General features: G+C 37.6%; 1 protein-coding gene across 3 annotated transcripts in view; it reads right to left on the bottom strand.

Annotated features, from left to right (window-relative positions):
- Positions 1-24,062, bottom strand: part of POLA1 (DNA polymerase alpha 1, catalytic subunit) — a 194,021-nt gene that overhangs the window by 67,436 nt on the left and 102,523 nt on the right. The gene's annotated exons all lie outside the window — the stretch shown is intronic.

The following is a 24,062-nucleotide window of genomic DNA, read 5'->3' as shown; positions in this document are numbered from 1 at the left end:
AGGTTTTTAAGATGAGACTGGATGTGGCACTTAGTGCCATGGTCTAGTAACCACAGTGGGAGTGGATCAAGGGTTGGACTTGATGATCTCAGAGGTCTTTTCCAACCCAGCCGATTCTATGGTCCTTGTTTAAACACAAGTAATGGCAGAGAACAAAGCTGAAGTCTTCTTGCTTCAAAATCCCACATTATGATCGCTGCAGTCATCCTTTCTTTGAAATATACCAAAACCTCTTCTCTTCTCCAGATGAGGCATTAAAATAACAGGATTATTTTATCCAACTATGTAGACCAATCAGCAGGACATCTCATAGACCTTTAATAAATTAAATGTTTAAGTAAAGTGCCATTTTCTTGCTTACACTTTAGAGGAGGAAAACCAATTTTAACTTTTCTGTTTTCTGATGCCAGCCAGAAGCTTTCCTTTCTTCTTTGTTTTCAAATATTTTATTTTTTTTACAAAGCTTTCGGGACTTCAATGTAAACTAACATTTTCCTGAGTTAAAATGGAATAAAATCTGAGCCAGTTTGCTCTATCTAAGCTCAGGGAGACAATACAAAAGGCTTCTCTTAAGAGTATGAAACAAAGAATGATTCTGGGACTGGTAAGGATGCACTTTTTGTGCCAGGTTTGACCATAGGCTAAAAAGAACACTACATCTCATCTCTAAGAACCACCTATATAAGATACAAAGGAATAGTGTAAGAGAAAACACACAGTTAAACTCTTCCAAAGATTTTCCCAACTTTTGGAAATGGCTCAAGGACCACCTGTATCATTGTCTCTGTATTCAGTGGCAACTGGATGCATTACTACTCCCACCCCAATGAACTTCAAGTGCTTTTTCAACCAATTGAAACTTTTAGCATCTGCAATATACTGCAGAACAACTACATGCTATATGAAAAAGTATCTTACTTTTCTTGAACACACACACACTCTTTCTCTTTTAATGCCTTCTAGTTCTTGTATCAGGAGAGACTAGGAAAAATCATTCCGCATTCACTTTTTCCATGCCACTCATGATTTTACAGACCTCCATCACATCACCTGCAATCAAACTCTTTTCCAAACCACAGTCCTAATTTACTCAGTTGTTCCTTTAATGGAAATCACTCCAAATCTTTGTTGCCCTTCTCTGAATCTCTTCCAAGTCTTTTTTGAAATGAGGGGACTGGGGGGAAAACAGAGGACAAATGGGGAGGGAGATGAAACCGGTATTGTACACAGTATTTAGGATGCTAGATGAACATGAATTTATACAGAAACAAAATGGTATTTACCATCTTGCTCTCTGTTCTTTTCTTTCCTCAAGTTCTGTTTGCCTAGAGCACTACTGAGCATTTGAGCACTGAGCAGTCATTTCCAGAAAGGTATTTATCATTATCCAAGAATTGTAATTTTATTCTTCCCTTGTAAGTCAATACGCACTCTATATACAAAATTAGGATTGGTTTTCAGCATCTGCCTTACTTCACATTACTTGGCAGAAGATTTCATCTTCCAGTGTTAACTGACAAGTCCAGACAGTATCTGCAACTCTTCTCAAGCAGTTCCTGCTTTTACCACCCCTGAGCAGCTCAGCCCTGCAAACTCTGCACTTCAGATCATCAGCTGCTCGTGTCTGTTATAGTGACTGCTTATTTTTGCCTGTTTCCAAAATTTTTGTAGCTCCTGCGAAGAAGTTAAACCTAACTGTACCAGAATTCCTGGTACTTTCATGGAAATACTAGGAATCAGACAACAACTCAAAAAGTTGCTTGATTCCATTCTCACTGGCTCTTCAACAAGCTGTTCCAACTGTATGTTCTGGCGATGACTTATACCTAATTTCCACTTAAATTTCAACTTAAAAATATCTTCCATAATAATTTCAAAAGTTCTCCAAGGCTATTTCAGGCTTTTTGTTTGTTTATGTATCTTTTTAAGATGAAAGTTCAAATCCTTTACTTCATTTATGGCAGAGACCTCTCTTCTTTCACCATTTTTCCAGCCATATCACAATTTCAATACTATCCCACTTGGTGTAAAGTCCACCAAAACACTTCCTGCTGCCCTTGCACAGCAGAGCTTTTATGTCTATGTTGCCAGACCAAAAAAACTGTGTGTGGAACTTCATGCCAAGAGCAATGCAAATTGCTTCCTAAAATGCGTGCTCAAGTCCATAATGTAGGAATTGAAAGAGTCTATTAAGATAAGCAGGTAGATTCATTTCACCCAACTTTGATATCTAAAAGCCTGATAACCAGTTTAAGTTGGTCACCCTATGATTTGTTTATAGTAAATGGAGGAAGAAAAATCATCTCCAAAAACCAGTTCACCTAACAGATTTTGGGATGAGGCAAATCCTCCCTAATCTAGATGCTCTTAATAAAATAAGGGGGGTTGGAAACAGTGTAATTAGTGATCTGATCACTAAGTTTGAGTTTTATTGTTTTGTAGATTAGCAATGTAAATAACTACACATTTAATACTGCACAATGAGAAAATTTCAAGAATTCAAAAACCTGTGAATTTAATTTGGTTTCTTGCACAACTGTTGCCCCAGCAGTCCTAGTACTGCTTTCCTTGTCATATACAATTTATTTATGACAAATACTTCAGAACTAACATTATAAAGATAAGACACTGCTCAACAAGACTGAGCTACTTCATCAGCACATGCTTCATTGTGAAAAATCCTAACTTAGGACACGACCTAACACAGACACCTGACCTGTGTCTTCTGAAGTCAGCAGGCACAAATGAGCCTCAAGTGAAAAAGATAGTCCTTGGCTTTGGTTTTGCAAATGAAGCTCACATTTATTTTTAAAAGAGGACGGTATTTATCTGTTGCCTCACATTTTTTAAATAACTCAGTTTTGACAGACTTGGAATAACCTTCTACAGAAAAAATAGCTACTCAAGGATAGCAATGAGATCTTCAGGCACTCACTTATGTGAGTACCAAGAATGTCATTAGAGCCACAGTGAGGGAGAACAAAAAAATTTCTGGAAAGGATAATGAATTGTCACAGATCTTCCATTAAGTTAATTTTTAGAGACAAAAGCTATGCTCTGTATAGAAAGTTGTTTATGTCACATTTGCTTATTATGTGGCATCTCTACCTATGAAACATCTGGCAGCAGTCTGACACAAGCAGGGCCTTCAAATACACAGCCAGGCAGGGGGAGATGCAGAGGGTGTCCTCACCCATTCCAAATCCCTCCTGTTAAAGAGTGTAATTGTTTCAGCTGTAACTATGAAAAGATTCTGTGTGCAGGAAGAGAACACTCATGACTCAAAACGTATTAAATGACTACATTTGAACTTTGAAACAATTTATTATACTAGAAAAACAAAGCATGGAAACTGCCAGATAGCAAGATACTTAGGGAATGCAAGTGCAACTGAAAAAACAAAGCCTGGAATGGGAGCATCATCCCAGCTTCAGCTGAACAGAATACTCAAAAATAGACAAGCATCAAAATAATGCACAATAAAAGTAAATGTGTTTCCTGCCACCTTTTGGCATTTTTTTAGCTAACAATTAAGAAACAAAGGACTATACCACTCACAAGGTACTGCTTCCACTGTCTTACAATGGAATGCACAGATGGTCCCCCTAAACTACCACTGACTAATGATATTTGAAGTGAGTTTCTTTATGCAGTTGTACCAGTCTAATGCAGTCACTGTTGAAGAAAGCACTGGGACCTTTGCTGGTCACAAAATACAGGTGCTTAAAGTAAAAAAATGGTAGGATAAAAATAACCATTCAAAATCAACAGCTTACTATTATGCTTGTTTTCAGCTACTAAGAAATAATGATAAAACCATAGAAGTTTCAGTGAATAGTACATATTGCAATAAAATATATTTAAAAAATGAAGATTTCTAAGTATTGCCTACAATAAAAAGCCCAAACACATTGCATAGATACTAAATGTTCCTTCAATTCATATAGAAAACAATTAATATCATTTGTATAGACTTCCTACCAGTTATAATTAACATTAAAGAGGTCTTTTCTTCTTTGTCACCTCTCTATTCAGGCCTTATTTGTTTTTGTTTGTACTTACTATCTGTTAATCTCTCTTAACATATGACAACAATAACTGTTGCTATTATGCATGGAAATTAAACATGTAGATAACTGTGTGAAGGGAGCTATTTTTGAAAAAAAAAGCAGTATCAGAAACATGTAGGTCTTTATGCCTCTTGTTTTGCTTTGATAATTAAGTCATAGCCTTGATTTGTTTTAAACAAAAAACTTTTCCATGGCCATGCATGTTGCAATCAAATTCAATACATGCATTATGTTCTGATTCAATCTGTTCAAGTGCATTATTGTTAACTCTTATTTGATCCATGTCTGTCATCTTCACTGACCAAACAAAACCAATCCTTCATTTCCCAGCAGCTATCACTGAGTCTGTAAATTAATTTGCAATAGATCAAACAAAATCATAATAGGAAACCTTCAGCTTTGTTCTACTTGGTATCTGCAACACTGTGGGAAATTAAATACAAGTTGATAGAGAGTGGAAAAAAAAAAGCAACTAGCATTTCCAAACATTTTGCCTACAAATGCTTAGTTCATATTAAAATATTAAAAGTATGCAAAAAAACCCCTGAAACAAATGCAAAATATAAAAGAAAATCCCTCAAGAGTATTGTCCATGAACTGTAGCTAAAGGGGAGAAATTTGCAAGTCAAAAGTAATTTTGTTTCTTTGTAAGTCTGTTCTTGAGAATTAGCCTCTTCCATTCTAGTGATCAACAAGCATTAGAAATATTACCCCAACATACAGAGGCAAGTGGTTTCAGAACAGCCTTTCAAACAGACGTTGCAGGAGTCAACAACACACATTCATTTAGCCTTATCTTAATAGTTTTTACATTTCACAATGTAGCTTGGCTGCCTGCTACAGCAGAAAACTGGATGTGCTTCTCTAGGACACTTCAGTTCTGCATCTGTTCCTGCCTTTGGACAGTCTGGATGCTAAGGCACTACAACGCTTTGGAAGTTCACATGGAATGAAAAAATGTGGTAGTAAAAAGCACAAAGCACTGAAAATTATTCACAAGTCACTATCAGTTACTTTAGAGTTGAATTTAATTGTAATTTGTGCTTGCTTCTCTACAATCTTTCTCCCCATTGAAGACAATTTTAACATGGACTTTAGATAATGGGATCTTACTGGATGATGTCCAATCTCCAGATGGCTGGGAGACCTGACCTTGAGCATATTACATTCAAAATCCATGGCTTCAGCATTGCAGAGCTGAAATTATCACCTTAAATCACCAAACACACCAGAAGGGAAATGTAGGAACCCAACCTGAATGTACTGTCCAAGTCAACCACCATAAGCTTGCTGTTCATGTCACTGATCAGCAAACCAGTTTTTGCAAGGCTGAATGTGAGAGACAATGCAATGAAAACTTTCTGATCAGGACATCATTGTGAGTCACTAATCAGGCCACTTTAATTTCACACTGACCTCCTTTTTTATACTACTCATACAAAAGCATATTATTTTCACTCATTCCAGGACCAGAAGCTTCAAAACCCATTTTCCTGCCAATGTCCATTATTATGGATAGCATTTCCTAACAGGACAAATCTGGCTGAAGTGTCTTTAAGCCCTCTGGAAGGATGAGGTTCCAATAATATTGCATTACTGGGTACACTATCAAACATATAAATACCCCCATGTAACGTTAAAAGATAGATGATTTTATGAAATAAAATCAGGCAGTTCATCATGGCAACAGAGGACTTGACTCAGTGGCCTGAAAGTTATCAGTTCCAATCGCAATAATTGTTCCACATCACAGGTGTGTTCTCCCTCTCTGTGCCTTCTGTAAATAGCTGAGTGTTTGGGGGAACAGACAGACAAACTTTCCTTAGTGGTAGACAGCATCTCAGGAATTACAGCCAAACCCTCTGTTTGCACATTCTCTGGCAAGTGTTTTGACTACTAGTAGTAGCTACATCTTTAAACATGAAAGGTGGTATGAATATTGACTTAAAGATGAGCTGTTGCTGTAAAGTTAGGAAAGTTTCTCTGTTGTGTACCAGAAACCAAATTACTTTCAAGCAATTTCAATTCCTAATCTGCTTTTTTGCCTGTTTAGAGCAAAGAAATACTCTAGTAATAACATTGATACAATCCAATGCATCTGCACCATCCTAGTGAGATAGCAGCAACAATTAATATCTGAATGACAGTGTGAGAATTAGTGTCACGCACTGGAATTTTCAGACGACGCAGACTTGGGTGACACCTGCCTGCCACTGCTACAACGCCAAGAAGAAATCTCCTCAGGTCAGGGATGCTATCATAAATAGTGAAATGAGACTTCACCAGAAAACTTTACCCACTTAGCGATGTGAATCATAGAATCACTAAGGTCAGAAAAAACCTCTAAGATCATGGAGTCCAATTGCTAAACAAGTGCCCCAAGTGCCACATCCACACACCTTTTGAACACTTCAGGGAGGGTGATTCCACCACTACAGTGAAGTTTGGCATATTTCAGGTTCTTGAGGCAACATCCCACTTTTTTCATGGGCAAATGTACCTGATAAAAACCTCAGAAGACCACTCTTACAAAGAAACAAATTCTACTGCTGCTAGACATAGGAGAGGCACAGACTCATTAAATTTTTGAAAGGGTTTTTCAAGATAGACGACTTGATGAGTCTGGGATTGGCATAAACAGAAACACACTATTCTCTTCTGAAGGAAAAGTAACTCTTTGCAGTGTCCTGGTGCCTGTCTGCTTTGTGTACTTTCTGTAGCTGCTTCCAGCCAGCTGCTTTATCCTGAATGTCCTTCCAGAGCAAGTACAAAGGCACATCAATAGTTGCTTGATTGATCTTACAGATGGAGTAATTTATTGGTGAGACTACCAAAGTAGACTCAGTGTAGAACACTTTGATCAGGAGGACTCCACACACGTGACACCTTAAGACATTTGACTTTGTCAAGTCTATGCATCTCCTGAGAGCCTGCGCAGAGACAGCCATTCCTTTGGAACTTGTAGCTATTAACACAAACAACCTGGAGACCACATTATCTCAATTTATAAAAGACTAGGTCAACATATAAAAGGACCACCTTTCATATGTTTAAAAACCTACCTCTTGGTCATCCCCCTCTTTGGGCACAGGAAAGAAAAGAATAAGTAAATTCTTCATCAAGGTGAAATTCTAAGATAATTTTGTCAGAAAGAAATTTGAGGGAAACAAAGAAGAATATGCTGTCACAGAAGAGTGTCATATATGGAAAATGAACAATCAGGCTTCCCTTCCTTCCTCACCCCCTAACAAAATGATCACCATCAGAAGGAGCCTTAATAAGGAGCATCTTATCTGTTCTGGCATTTTTCCTATCAATGCTAATCTCCTTGATAAGGAATAAACAGGCACACTCTGTTGACAAGAATCATGCAAACCAAACAGAACAACTGGGGTAATGGAATTAGAAGCAATCAGTGACACAGAATTCTGGGCCAGCAACTTTTTCAGGATCCTGCAAGGCTTGATATTACACAAACCAGATACCAAGCACTAATAAAAACATGTACCTGTGAGACCATGAGAAGGATCTCATTTTTTCTGTCAAGGGAATCTAGGGGACTTGTAAAGCCTCTTCAATTAGTAAGTTCGAACATATTTAGATCTCAAAGCAGTATATGAACAGACATTGTTATTGAAGTACTAGTCACTCCAGCCTTCTTTTCCACTTCACCAAAATTTTAAAAAGAAATTTCCGGAGAAGCTCTCTCTACTTATTTAATATGTTACCATAAGGAGATCCAATTGCACTAAGTCAGAAGCCCTAATGCTAGGTTCAAGAGATCCCTTCTAGAGAAGAGGTTATGTCTGAACTCCATCCTAGAATTTTAAAATGTAAAAGAATTTCACAGTGTGTGCAAGTTCTCTTGAACCATCAGGCATAACTGAAACTTTTAAGTCAAAAACATCTTAAAACTAAGTTAAAATATTTATACTCCAATTTCAGTACGTAAGACAAAGATGACCTTTGAGAATGTTTTGTTTCAAGGTTTTATACTGCTGTCCTAACTAACATTTAATCATCTCCAAATAACAGATTCCTTTGATATTTTCCCAGACTCTTCAAATAGATTGTTTTAAAAAAAATTGGGTCACGAGTCTACTATTGATGCTGGCTGACTGGAGCTTTTGTTTTTTTATTTTAAGTGGGATAGGTACCACGATAAACATGCTTTCAAGCTTCTTATTCTCAAAGATATTGCAGCAAATGCTTAGAATAGTGAAGCACCTTAGGTTTGTTTAGATTTCTTTATAAATTTACCCTACAGCTTAAATCCCTTACCCAGAGAATGCTTACTTTATGTTCTCTGGTATTTTGTTGTGTGTTGTATACATTTTGGTAATGTAAATTTTTTTAGTAACTATTATAGTAACAACAACTGAAATTAGTTCCTGAAATTAATACAAAAAGCTAATACAAAATGCATTAAGAGATCTGATTATAGATCCAGTGTCGTATATGACTTTTCAGATGACAAGAGAAGGACCTGTTTCATCAACTCACTCTTGGCCACTGACTGTCGTGGTTTGGACCTTGTTTTCCCCCAGAGGCTGAGAAAAGTGGTAGACCCCAAGGGGTGGAAACCCCTAGAAGTTTTGAAGTTCTGCCCAATGGGCGCTCCTGCAGAAATGTCAACATATCACAACCAGACCGGAAGAGAAGAGTGGTAGTTTTGGTTGTTGTAGGAGAGGTGGCCATGTTGTGAGCCACGAGGAAGGGGCTCTGTGCCCCTTGGGGCCTCTGGCCCCCTCCCAGCCCCGGCTGGGGGGGCTGCAGGGACCTGGAACAGCATAAAGCTGGGCTAGGTGCCTGTAGTTATGTTGGGAGATGTTCTCTCCATGGGCGCAGAGCAGCAGCCGACACTGACCAGAGAAACGGTGGCAGAGAGCCAGAGATAAGGACCTGAACTGAAGGAGCAACAGAAACATGCAGCACCGCAGAGAAGACTCCTGGAAGACAGAGCCAGGAGAAAGAGAACCAGCAGCTGAGAGACAGAGTTTGGGGTAAGACTGTACCAGATCCCCCAAAACTCCCTTGGAGACCCTCTTGGAGAAGAGGGACATGGACTCCTATTTTAGAGGAGCCTTGGAGTATGCAGCACGAGAGAGAGAGGAGCTGAGAAGCTCAGGGCGTCCCGGAGCTGGACCAGGATGACCAGATGGAATGCGGGGGGAGTTGACCTTGGCTCCCCCCCCTTGCACTGCTGCCGCGGTGGCAGCCTGAGAGACAGAGCACGGAGCTCTGCAAACGGGAACTTGAATCCCCTGAGGAAGGGACTTTCACGAAGATGCCCCTGCATTTCGTGATATGCCTGTGGTGATGCGAGTCTTGTCCCTGCTGGCAGTCCACAGGTGAGGCCTTCGCTTGGACCGAAGGAGAGTCGAGGGGCTTGGAGACCCCCTTGTGTATGTTGAACAGAGATCCAGCTACAACAACCCAGTTACTGCGGCATGGAGGACAGAAGAGGAGCTGCTGCTTAAGGACTGGAAGGGATCTGTCCTTCTTTCCCTCCTGGACTTTTATTTGGAGGGGAGAAGAGATCTGGTCCATTGTAAATACATATGTCATGGTAGAGATAGTTGTGATCATGTGTATAATGTGATATGGTATTTATTTGTACAGTCATTGTAATATATTCCCTTTTCCACACTTTGAGTCTGGTGTTTTGTCTGGAAAAGCCCATCTCACATTAGGTTGAGATGTGGGAGGGGGGATGGAACTAGGGAATTGGATTTCGGGACTATCTCAAACCATGACACTGACTTAGTATTAATTTTTCTTTTTCTATACAATAAATACCATATCTAGCTCCTCATCCAGAAAAATTAGGTTACATTTCCCACTATGAGTATTTTTAGAGTCTAATGCTACCTAATCATCCAATTTAGGGCAAATGTAAATAGTGGCCACAGCATTTCACACTCCATTTCATGCTGCCTCACTTTAATGGAAGATGAAGATACGATTTCAATTTCTTTTCTAAGCATTTCCTTATTTTCAGAGCTTCTTGAGTTTTGGCCTGTATAACTGATCAGAGTTTAGCTGTGGGATGGAGTGGATAACAGAACTCTTACAAAGAAAGGAAATTCCTTTCCTGGATGGTTCACTCTACTCCTCTTGAATTCAGCATTATCCAAGCTGATGAACAGATAGACAAGATCTTCTAGGAAAAATACAAAACTTAAATGAAAGATGAAACAATGAGATATGCTTTTAAAAGTGTATTACTTGAAAGCAGTACAGATACTGGAGATGGTTGGTTATATATCCAGTGTTATTATCACAGGAAGCACACTAAAGAATGTTATCAAATTGAAGCATCTCAGCTAGTAACTTCCTAGTGGAAGGCAAATGATCACTTCACCACCCAATGCTGGTAAAAGAGAAGGACACCCTCTCCAAAACACTTAAACCTCCTGCTCTCAGAAACATTCATATCTGTTGTCTCAGTTCTGCACTGGAAAACTGCCAGTCCAAAATGACCCAAAGGCACCTGGAGTCAATGGAACCACACCACCGAAGGACCAGACTATGAAGGTCCAAACAACTAGACAAACTGCAACTGAAGGCAATGTAACTACACTGACTTGCTACCTTAAAGCAAGCATGAATGAGGACACAAATACTACCTGAGTTTCTTAGAACACAGAATGTCCTTTTATCTTGAAAAAGCTGATGATATGGTAACAGTAAAAGCACTGATGTAGATTCCAGGTGGCCAGCTCACTTAAGAGAAGTGAAGCTGCCAACTGTGCTGGTCTAAAACACCCAAAGTTTGTATTGGATACCACGGAAAACAGACATTAAGTTGAGAGGATTTAGGCTACAACAAAATTATGTCCCATAGCAGACTTTTTAGGAGTCCTTTCAGTACTTGCATGCCCTCACAGTCCTATCAGCAATGCACTGCTGTTGTCATGCAAAGTCAACCACAGAATATCATCTGCCTATTTACAGGCTACTGAAAATGATACAGAGTTTCAGGAATGGTATTCTGTAATTTTGAATACTCCAAATTAATAGGACTTGAATTGCATTCTAATCCAGACCTGAGGGGTGGGGGGGTAGAATCGAGGAAACCATGAAAGACCAAAAGAAAATTTCATATCAATTTTACCATTAAAAGTCTCAGAAGTGTGTGTATGTAACCAAAGCAACAGATAACCATTGAGAAATGCACCCTCACCCAACCCCTCAAGAACCCAAACGGTCAAGCTAACGTAAAAGATGTTTTAAACAAACTTACCAAACAAGACAGAAGTGAAAAATATCTTGTAGGTCAATGTCAGAGTTTTACATGCTATTAGAAATTGATTTTCTTTTAAAAAAGACACCTTTAAATGTACAGTCACATGTCTTTCATATTAGTTATTTGAAACTTATTGATCTCATTTGTGCAAAGACCAGGCTCTGTCATCAGCCTGCTGAAAGAATAATAGAGCACTCCAAACCCTTATGACAGATTTGATGCAAACAGTGGCCCTCATTTAAACACATGTAATAGCACCACAAGTGGACAAATTCCAACTTTAACAGTTGAACATTACAAACTAAATTAGCCAGTATGTTCTGCTTTACTTCATATCAAATCCAATACCCTGGTCTTCTTATCTTCAGTAAATAAGGTTCTAGGCACCAAAACACATGCCCCTAAAGATTAAAAAGTAGAGCATAAGTGTTCACAGGCTGACATACCGCTCACAAAGAGAAGCAGCTATTACCAATAATTTTATTTCACTTAAGACAATCTGAAAACAGCTACATTGAATTTTGAACAAGCAACTGAGAGAAGAAATACTTAAAATGACTTCATATGGAAAACTACGAGAAAAGGATCAGTGAAGGATGTCTTATGTATTTCTGTATTGAGAGCTAAAACCTCTAGAAGGATATTTAAGTCCACTTTGCCAAAATACTCTCCCTATTCATACAACTCAAAGCAAGCCATACTCTTAGGCTACAATAGGTCATAACTAAGTACAGTACCTTGACTCAGAAAAAATTTTGCTTTGTCTGTCAACTGTCAGCAAAGCATAAAGAGCTCATACAGCCCATCCACTATTGCTTGTTAAAGAATCTAGCACCATACAAATAGTAAGAACTCAAAGATTTCTTAAAAACCATGCCTCTACTTTGGTTACAAAGCTAAAAACACTCTCCTCCCCCCACTTCTTCCACAAATCTGTTTTCTTCCTTCTCCACTCAAACATTTGTACAGTTCTTGAATTTTTCCTGTCTCAGACTTGTCATGGTGAACTTCCTGCAAGACATCAGATATAAAATTAGGACAAACAGAGGTTTTGCTCATGTACATGGCAGTAACAGAAAGGTTTGTCAGCTCCAGTGTACATCTCAAGTTGGTAAAGAGACAAAAAGATTGTTTGTGTGAAACACCTTTGCAATATGGTTCTGAACATCTCTAAATACTGAAGGAGTTAATACAGTTCTGAAAACTTTAAAAACTATAAAGCACATACATGGGTAGGCGAGTTTAGAGGAGCTCAAAAGAGTGAAAGGTAATGGCAGAGAAAGTGGTCTCAACAGTCTGGTCACCTTAAACTAGAGAAGTTTAAAGCATCACTAAGCAGTGTTTGTTCATTTAAGTTTAATTATTTTCTCCTTGAGAATGGCACTAATGAAACTGAATATCTTTCATGGTTTCGAAGAGCAGTCTGAATGGTCTGTAAACAGGACTGGGGGCAGAGGAGAGAACTGGCTGAGCCAGGGGGTTGCTAGGTGATGCAGAATGTAAACCCACAAACTTGTTCAGGTTTACTTTGCTTTCATGCTGCTCTCACACAAGCTCTCCAAAGTTTTAAGAATTAATTTCCAGGTAGCTATTTAAAAACAAAAAGTAGAAATAATTAAAAAAGGAAAAACCCTTAATCCTCTTCACCTCTTCCCTCGCTCCCCCTGCCACTCCTAAGAATAAAAAAGGAAAGACGAAAGGAAATTCACAGCATTAAAGTGCAGAAGACCATTCCCTCTATATATTTGTATGTAACTGTTGAGGACTAGCGATTATGAAGAACTTTTAATCTTTTCAGACTGATTTTTGCTTTCGTAAATGTAAATAAAATGAATTCTGGAACAGTGGGCCTTTAAAATACTCAAATTGAAAATACAGTCTTATTTACTAACATTTCCACTGCAGATTACAAAAGCAAACTTTTCAGTATAGCCATGTGTTTCTACCTCCATCCTTTTCAGAGCTGTGGTTATTTTTTTTTTTCCCCTAAAGTATCTGATCAGAGATTGTCCGGTAAGAGCACTTTATTAGATCATCAGTCAGAGGGTTTTACAAGCACCAAGAGCTATGGGCTCAAATGCAGCACATCAGTTTTAATAGCCGAAGGTCTAATAGTAAACTGCAGATACTGCTGAGAACTTTCCATGCACTGAACTCTTGAAAAGCACCATCTCTCAAGCTTAAATGCAGCTGCCTCTTTCAATGCCGCAAATGGGTAAATTTGACAAAAAAGCCACCATTAAGACTACATGAAAGGCTCAAGACAACATCCTTTCAATGCTTTGTACTTCAGTAATCAGATGTACTTACTCACCCCCTCCCCCAAACCCGATCAAGAACTATTTCTGAATGGTAGGAAATAATTCCACTTTGTACATCTTTTAGTTAATCAAGACTTTCTATTCAGCAATTTGACCTTTTGTTCAAAACAGGATTATCAGTTTTTTCGCCAGTTACCAAGGGCGACTCGCATGGTGAACATAATTGCAATAATTTGCAAAACACCATGGCAACCCACATTACAACTAGGTAAATACTGGTCTTTTGTGCTACATTGTTATTTTCAGAGATGCTGAAGTCAAAGAACGAATGACAAATGAACACAAAATTTATATTTGCTTTGTCTCAAAAGAGAAGAAAATTGATAACAAGAATTGGGGGGAAACCGACTACAGCTGTAATTTCTAACTTGATTAATTAGGATGGTAACAGTCCTTAACAGTATATTCAACAAACAGCCCTGACTTAGTCTCTCCACCCACCCCTCTCTTTCTACACTACTACCACTAACCCCCCACCCCAGACAAATTTTTTCAGCTAGGAGAACAAACAACTCCATTTGCTCTTTTCTTCAACTTAATGGAATCCTTAATTACAGAATATTGTTCTCCTGCTCTTCATTACACTGAAAACTGAAAGTGAGAGAGGAGGAGGAAGCCGGTGCCAAGCAGACAGGGTAGCTACAGTCATCTCCTCTGCCTTTGCTTTTTTTGTCTGTAGCAGACCTAAAGATGAGATGGCATTTTTTGTGGGTTTTTTTTCCTTTTTAATATTAGCAGCTGTTGTACAGCAAATAATTAAGTAAACTAGTGCTCGAGTTCTCTCCTGGCAGCATAAGTAAGACATGAAAGCTTAAGTCAAGTCATGATTAAAATCCAAATCAGAGAGGAAGCAGCTGCTTAAAAAGAAAAAAAAAACTCTTAAAATTATCAGATTGGGTGGTTTCTAATGGAATACCTACTGTACTAAAACATTTGCCAATGAATAGTATTATAATACATAATAAATTAATAACTTTAAACTTATTTTCTTTACAATTGCAAGGAACTTATAAGAAAAAAACTGCTGAAAACAGTCCAATACATATTACTGATCGACTTCACAATAAATTCGCTGTTTATTACTGGAGCACGGGCTCTGTACTGAAACATTTATTATGCCATAGTGAGCTGATTGAATGGTTGAGAGCTTAATTTTCATGATATCATTAATAAAAACAAGTCATGTCTCTGTATAGACCAAATCCTGTCATTAGATGTATGCATATGTTTCTTGTAAAATGCAATGGCACCCTTTAGCAATAGATTTTCACATACAGAGTAGGTGAAAATACATTAAGTTCAAGAAGCATGCAATCAGAAGCCCATGTAATGCTCATTTCAGTTCCCTGTACATACAAATCACGTGATAATTTACAGTTAAAGGATCAAATCTATATTTTAATTCTCATTAAATGACTGGATTGCCTTTACAATGGCTTGTAAAGTGAATAAGACTTTGTACTGGGAACACTGGAGAGTATGTAGTAAAATGAAAGAAATGAAAATAAAGTGCTGAAGTCCAGTGACTGTGGTCCCAGGGAGCTGAAATGCACTACTGCCTCTACACAGATTCTCCATGTGGCTGGACAAGTCACTTCCAGTTTATTGAATGGACTCACAAGCAATGATCACCTCAATAATCAGTCTGTTTGCAGTGAAATTTAAAGGTCTATGATGCTCAAGTTTGAGTAGACCCAACTGTAACCTGAAAGCTCTGCTTCAGGCAGTTACTCAGTACTACACACTGAAAAAACAGGTCCTTTGATTCACAAATTGGGCACCCAAACTTATGGACATGTTTGTTGTTTGTTCCCCAATGCCTCATTCCTCTGAGAAATAAAAATAATAATTGCCCCCTAGCTTAATACAGCTCTTGTAAAGATGTTCTTTAAGAGCCACTTGATCCCACAGTGAAGTGTGCCACAGAAAACTCCATGGGAAAATAAATAATTCTAGGCAAAGTTTCAGAGAGAACACTGGATAAGGCAGAGAGCATCCACTATGCAATGGAGAGAAACAAATACAGACTGGCTGCTCATCCAACAAGGGCTGTCCAACCTGTGGGCTGCAATGTGCAGCAAAAGGGGAAGGGTAACATCAAATATAAACGACCTGCATTAAACTTAAGTAAGCAGTATTCGTTCTGGGATTTCTTCAACTTTCAAATGTCCAACTTTGCAGTATCAGGATCTCTCTTCTATTTTTAAAATAAAATACAAAAAAAAAATCCATTCTTCAAAATAAGGTTTAAAGGAAGACACATATTTTGCTTCTTGAAATAAACTGAGTAGCCCATAATAATAATTACTTTCTGCATTCTCTGCAAGCTACACATTTTGCCCAGTATTTCCCAATAGTAGAGGCAAGCAAATACTTAGGAATTTTCTCATATTTTTCTTATTAAACCAATCATACTCAGATATAATTGCTTGGGGTTTGTGTCCAAATTTTCACAGGCAACACCTTCACCCATGCCTGCCTCCTGATGCTATGTCAACCTACCTGCCCAGTCAGGTGCTTATCCAGCAGATACCACATTTGAATATTCTAATTCAACCAATTCCACTCAATTCAGCTTCTTTGCTTTTAGTTTCATCTACATCCACCCAGGTCCAGCTCCAGTCTCACGGGCCATGTTCTAGTCTCTTTTACTCATCTATACTCAATGTTCGCAATCATTTTTGGGTTGTTTTTTTGGTTTTGTGTTGGGTTTTATCTTTTATTTATTAATCACGCCTAGCTCCTGCTCCGCACTATGAATTTATCTTTAAGGTTCGTAAAGTTATCAAATGTAGATGGATTTTCTTAGGCTGACAAAAGACAACCAAGAGGAGGTTGGAAGGAGGAGGAGAAAGGAAGGAGGAAATATATACTCTTCCTCATGGCCAAGTGTTAAAGACCTCAAAGCCATAGCACCTACATTTTGGGTATGGCAAGGCCACCTGAACAGCTTTAACACTGCTTTTACTGCAATGTCATACAATAACCAAGTGATTATAATTTACCTTCAGACCTGTGGGCTTCGATTAAACTAATTTACATTACATCAGATTTTTCCCTTTCCCATTCATTTCTCCTCAGATGACCACAACTGTGAATAAATTTAGTTGCTTGGTGGACCTCACTAGGCAGGCTCATATAATGAGATGTCTACATTTCAGCTGCAATTTACAGTTTTTTTAGAACTTTGATTTGGAATAATTAAAAGTAATCTGTAGCAGATTTTATTCTGAGTTACTAAATATATACTCCACTACTTGACTCCACCTTGAATGACAACATTTGCTCCCTGCTACTGTTAATTAAACTAAGCATCAAACAAGACACTCAAAAACCTCAAAAAAAACCCCTTTTGCTAAGTGTTATGAGATGGTTAGGCTTCCTCCTCAGCTTCCCCTGCATTCCCATAACTACTTTCAACACCCACCCACAACTCTTTCCTACAGTCTCCTGAGGTTGCCCTCAAATGTTCCCTTAGACCTGCCTGTTCTTTTTAAAATGAGAGCTCTTGTTTTGTCTCCCTGCTGGCTTGCACAATATTTGCCATTCCCACCACTGTCAGACTGCACAGCTCTTCACTTCTTCAGGAGAGGCTGACTGTCATATCAACCTCCATGTTAATAATGAACATCTTTTGAGGAAACATCTCCATACATGGTACACCATCTGGTCCAAATGCAGACCAGAGATCATGAAAAGAAAGGTCAGAGGGAGAGTTTGAGAGAGTTTACAGTCCTTTCTGTTAATAACTAAAAATTTCAAAGGCTTATAAATTGCATGTATCTGCTACTTGCCACAGAGAACTCAAGAATCTAGGCCAATCTCAAGCACCCAAGTGAAGTCAGAAAGGAACAACAGCATCTCAGAAGAGCTGTTGTGGATCAGTTTAAGATAGAAACAATATGCTTTATTTAATCTCGAAAAAACGTTAATCCATTTTAGGTTGAAATTTCAGCCAAAATTCAACTTTAGACAGGTTTGGCATACAAAATGGGAAGGCAGACACCTAAAATGGTAATGCTTCAAAACCTTAGAACTTAAATTTTCAAAACTTACACCAATGTAATACATGATAAATTTAATAAAAACTGCTTTGAAGCTAGTAGGAAAAAAATTAGGACGAAGGTTCAGAGATAACAACAGAAACTGGGGGCGGTTGTGTTGTTTTTTTGAAAATCTCGTCAAACATTGGTGTCCAATTCTGGACACCAACTAAAGTAACTAGATGGACCTTAAGAAATTGATGCTTCTGTGAAAGCATTAAAAAAAAAAAGCCAACTCAACAGAAATAAAGGCCTGTCATAAAGTCACTGAACCAAAAAATATGAGAATGGGGAAGAGACTGTTTTCTGTTGCTTCTACATTGGCAACAGACAAGCTAAATAAATGGGACATTTTTGTTGCGGAGATTTGTTTTTTTTAACATAAAACTCCGAAGTTTTATTTACTAAATCACATTCAGAATGAACGAACTGCAGAAAAACAACAGGTGAAGTATCCTTCAAATACACTATGATTCTGCTTTTTAAAAGGTTGGCTGCCACTGAGACCTGCTAGGCCTTTAGAACCAACAGCTCAATACAGAAATTAGTATGGCCCAAGAGAACTTTCCCACTGCAGCCTCTTGAGACCAGAAAAAGTTACTTGATACATCCTGTCTGCTAGAAAAAAAACTTTGCTGCTATGTGTTGCTTCTTTTAGTTTGTGGTAGACATACATGTTGCCCCAAGTATCTAGAACTAGTATTTTCTATAATCTAGAGAGAATACTTCATTAAAAAAATTATACAAATTCCTAATTTCATTATGACAGGTAAAGAAAAATTAAATTACTAGAGTAGAAGACTGTGATTACCTAGAAACCAGTATTATGACCTTATTATATTTCAAGTGGGTAAAAATCCAGTTCCAAATAATTTGAGAAGTCCTCTCTCTTAGGGCAAGGAAAATTACAAGTAAATTTTAACTTGGCAAAATGTGTAAAACAGAAGTATGAAAAATGGAGACTGGAAGTAGACAGCTGCTGACACAAATGAGAAGTTTTCCCAAGTAGAAGTCTAATAAGAAAAATTAGGTCAGATATTAATTAAGAACATAGAAGCAAATCAATGACGTGATGAAAACAACAAAATAGTCTGCAGCACAAAACAATCAGAAGAGCAACTTTTCCCCATATTTTGGAAAAGCACAGTAACAGTCTAGTAGCATATAAGGAAGAAGAACTATGTTTTGGTCAGCTAGCATGAGAATACTTAACAGGCCTTCAAAATTCAGTATATTCATATAAAAAATGCCTGAATTTAACAGTCCAATTAGAGCCAAGAAGATCCACTACTTGCTCGATTTCCCAACCCTTGAAGCCACTTCAAAAGACTGAGACCTACATATCTACCAAAATGCTAATTTTCCTTGAAATAGTTATACAAGCAAATCAGTACCCCATAACTTCTTGTATGTATCAGACTAACTCTAACCTGAGGAAAAATAACAGAAATACTGATAGAGACTTTCAGTGATCAAGAATTTAAGAACTGGGATGGAATTAACACCAGTCAATATGTTTTTATATAGATGAGTCTCAACCAGCCATGAAAGTTAATTTTTTTCATTTTTCATTTTTATTTGCATTACAAGTTTGCTTGAGAAAGGCAGATGTACTATAAATAATCTCTTGAATGGTATTTGATTTACTTGCAAAGGACACTGCAACAGAATTAGCATTGCAGAGCATTAATGAAGTACATGAGAAATGGATTAAGAGGTGCAAAGTTGAAGCATTTCAAAAAAAAAAAAATCAATGGTCCATGAGTGATGACAGTCAAAGAAGCATTTTTCAATATGGAATGCAGAGGGATTCCGGTGTATCACAATGAAAAGGTTACACTCACACTCTTCAAAATTTACATCAGTGATTAGGAGAAGAGAGGAATCAATTCAGACCAAATTTACAGATGACAAAAGCAGAACAGCAAATAATGATAAGCACGAGGAAATTGGTTTGGTAAACTGTGTTCATTCAAAACAAAATACACGTTAGTACAGTGAAACAAAAGCAACACACTGGGAACAAAGACTATAGTTCACACCTACAGAATGGGGGTACTGTATGCCAGAAATTTTCAGCTGAAAAGGAGTAATGGAAGTCAAGTTATTCAACATCAGCTTTAAAGGAAGATGTGGAGGTTGAATACTGAAGAACTGTGTATGACTACTGAGGTGAATTTCTTCAAATGCATTGTGAGGATGGTACTGGAGCACACACAGTCCTGGTGGCAAGAGTTAAAAAGGAAAAAGAAAAAGAACTGGTATGCTGAAGAGCCATAAACAATGTTTGAAGGCCTTAAAAAAAGAATAATAGCAACAGACCTTGAAGAGCAGTCTCTTACCATGACAAAAGGAGACAGAGGTGAATTCAGCAAAATGTGTAAGCATATTCATGGAGGAAAGGTGCAGGCAGCACAGGGTACTTAAATCTTGAGAAGAAGGGAGTCATATGAGCCAGTGCTTGGAAAATCTTGGTTGAATGAAAACTGGCTCAATGCCTGGGCCCAGAGGGTGGTGACCAGTGGAACAGAATCCAGTTGGAGGCCAATAAGCAGCAGTGTGGACCAGGGGTCCAGTCCCATTCAAGACCTTCACTGATGATCTGTGTGACGGGGCACCGGGTACCCTCGGTGAGTTTCCTGATACAGTTTGGTTTCCACACAACTGGTGGATACCAAATTGAACATGAGCCAGCAAAATGTGCCTCTCATATTATCAGCAGCAGGCCCTTTGGTCTGGTTCCATGATTCTGTCTACAGATGTCAAGCAGGGGAACATGGAGAAGGTTTTGGTAGAACCTCTCTTATCCTGCATGAGGAGATGTGTGTAAGAGCAAAGTCCACTTTAGGCCAATACAGATGCTTAAGTACCACGAGGAAAGATTGCTGTACCATTCATAGATGGTGGTGCACGGCTCAGTGAAGACCATTATCTTTAGAAAGAGTAATCTGCAGCAGAATGAAGACACCTACAGTCCCTTATCATCCACATATTTATTAATCAGAATAATTTACCTTGACTTCTCTGATTAGTTACCTCTGATCTTTATTAATTAAATCTTTTTCTCCTCAAACACCTATCTTACACTAGACATGTCTGCTCTAAGCCAGGAACTTCTATAACACATAACAATACTTTCACTCATGTTACAGTGTTTTGAAGGGTTTTTTTTCTTTTAAATTGGCTTTAGCACAACTCAGGGGTTATTAACATCAAAACTCAAGAAGACAGCAATAGAGACAAATGAGAGAGGTCACAGGATGGGAAAGGTGGGCAAGAAAATTAAAAGCAAACACTATCAACAATTCAGTTCAGTCTATATTTTCAGGAAAAAAGTTGTTTCCCAAATTCTATCAGATACATAAGCAGTGTGTGTATATATCTGTAAATGTCTTTACATATGTGACACATATCCACGAGCACACATATAAATTTTCCTTTTTTTTAATTTCCTTTGATGGAAATCCAAGTCAGATCACACATCCTTAGAAAAAGTGCATGCAAGTTCAAGCTGATACTCCAAATACTTTTGTTTCCCCCTTTTTTTTGAGTTTTAGGGTTTTCTTTAAATGGAATTAATAATCACATACACAGATAATGTATGAGTGTGGGCACTGAAGAAGTGGCTTTTCAAAAAAATCAGAGGATTAAATGTTCTTGTGTAATATGTGGAAAATACTTTCTGCATGTTTCAGAAACATTTAAAGAAATATACTAAGCTAACAGGCTCCCTCAGTTACTATGGTAATAAGCATTTTGTAAGAGAGTATAAACATATAAAAGGTGTTTTTACTTCATATTGATATTGATCCACTCTCCTATGTTACAAAACACATGAAGTAACAGAAACTGAAAAAATAAGCTAAGATTCTAACACTGAATGTTATTTCTCACAAAAAACTTTTTGGAGACTAAACCCGAATAATTTTCCATTTTGCTGTAAAGTTACTGACTTTAAGGCAGAAATTTCATAGAACTCATGCCTGAAAAACATCATTTGAGGCAGATAGCATATTAAAATATCACTGAAATAGTAAAACTAGAAGATATAATATAGACATTATTATAAAAATCTTGGTCTAACTGGCAAACAAAACAACAAAAAAGTTCCCTGAAAGTAGTACTTACAATGACAACACAACCATTCACAAATATAATTACTAATTAAATAAAGAAAATATATCTTGAGATGAAAGGATCCCAGAAAACAGACATGGATGTTTCAACCTTCAGACCACTCCTATGCAGGGATCTGCTGGTTTCTCTAGTCCTGTGAAGAGCAGTGAATGCCTGGCTCACCCATCTGCTAGTGGACTTCATGGGGAGACCAGACCTTAATTTGCCACCTAGATAATTTAACCCAGAGTTTTCATCTCCTGCCTGTGGATCTAGAAGTTTTTTTTCCACAACCTATAAATCTTTACGCATTTATTCTACAACATTATCACGGCAGCAAAGCACAAAAAGCAGAGCCTCACTTATGTATATAAACTTCAAATGGTTCTTCACAAAAGAAAGATGGCACACTTAAGAGGTTTACAACACTCTTTAGTCTTACACCAAACTATCAAATTTGATTTTCCTGTTTTCTATCCTTGTTAATGATAAAAACTGTGCTGCACGGTTTCTTAATGAAATAATTTTGTCTGTTTCCTCTATTTGCATGAAGAAAATATTCAAGATAAAAACTGCAGGATGACAAAATCTTAATATGCAGTTTGGTAAAGTTCTAGTCAGTCTTTGAACAACACGTTTATCTATCCAGTAAAGCTTGTGTTAATGCGATGTAAGAGTTTGGCAAATTCAACTCTAATGGAGCATAAAAGTGCTTTTGCTTGAAAGTGAGATCATTTTTAAAAATTCAAAGCATGATCACTTTTCCCTTTTTTTGCAGGAACAATCTGATACAAGCAGCAAAGCTTAAATAAACTAGAAACATTTCAAATGATCCATAAAGGATTAATAAGCACTGCAGGAAGTCCTATAGGCTCAGCGTATACATTTTCCATCTTTTTCTCCTGCCACAGGCATGACGTGAAATTCTAAACAGAACTCAAGTTTCAAAGTCACTGAATGTTAAGGTCTGCAGCTTTGATACTAGGGTAGAGTGGGGTCACCATCTTGGAATATTTAATTTAAATAGATAACAAAATATTGATTTTATTAGCATAATAAAGCCCCCAAATTATGGCCCTTCACAAAATTCTTTTTCTACTCACAAATAGGCAAATGGACAAAAGCAAGGCAAAAGGGGTAGTAGTAAGCTACAGGCCACTAATATAACAAGAACAAAATGACAGCTATTATTTTGGCAGAGATAATCTATGCTGAAACACAAAACACACACGCACACAATTTCTTTCAATACAATTTTCTTGTCTTCCCACTGACTTCTATGATTACCACAGAAAGCAGGGTTCTAAACACATTTCTCAATTGAATCTTCAATCAATAACGGTAAAAATTTGAGAAGGGAGATATGGGAAAACGTATTATAGCATTAGTAAGTGTTTGCAAAACAGACTGAACTTACCAATATGCATAAAAGTTGAAGGGGGGGGGGGAAATAGTAACAATGAACCCTATACCTTTACTTAACTGAAATTAGTTAAAAAAAAAATAAAAATCCACTGAAACTGCAAAATTCAATCACTAGTAGAAACTGCCCCAAGCCTGGTCCAAGCGATGAAATTATGTAGTTATACTTTTGCTTGTAGTACCACAGTTGTAAAATAAGGAATACTTCTGAATTACCAAATGGTTTTCAGGATATTCATAGGTCCTTTTTAAACAGTGAAAAAGGGTGATCATTTAAATAATTTACAGAAAGTAACAGAACTAAGCTAAATAGAGTCTACTTGCTGCTATTAGTTGCATGGTATAAAAGAGAGATACTAAAAAAGTAAGAATTAGATGCCTGCAGAAACAAAATGAGAAAACTTCTGGAATCTTAAAAGGAGGTCAGCTTGACCCAAACAAACTCAATTTGCTAGCAAGAATCCAGACTTACTCTAACACTGACGTAGGAAAAGAGACAAATAATTAATATCAGAATTGAGAGTTTCTTGTGTTGGAAGATGGAAAAGTTTAGCCTCTGTTAAGCTTTAAGGCTGTTTACCACCCAGGCTTTCTGTTCAGAGCCAAAACAGCCAACTGTAGAAACTGTTTAGGTGACAGTTACATACAGACTGGAATAACTTCTTGCAGGAGTAGAAAATAGGAAAGATTCAGAAATGCAACAGACAAATAGAAAGTTAAAAAGGGCATAAATATAAAAACCAGCACGGATAATACTGGCCATATTGGGGAGGGGAGGAGGGAGCAGAGATGTGAAAATGATAAATGTTAGCTCACAGTGAGAGACTGACGCTGAAAGGCA

The sequence above is a fragment of the Pseudopipra pipra genome, chromosome 2 (assembly GCF_036250125.1).
Source record: "Pseudopipra pipra isolate bDixPip1 chromosome 2, bDixPip1.hap1, whole genome shotgun sequence".
NCBI lineage: Eukaryota > Metazoa > Chordata > Aves > Passeriformes > Pipridae > Pseudopipra > Pseudopipra pipra.
The sequence above is the reverse complement of the archived record's forward strand: the minus strand, read 5'-3'. Positions and strand labels throughout refer to the sequence as shown.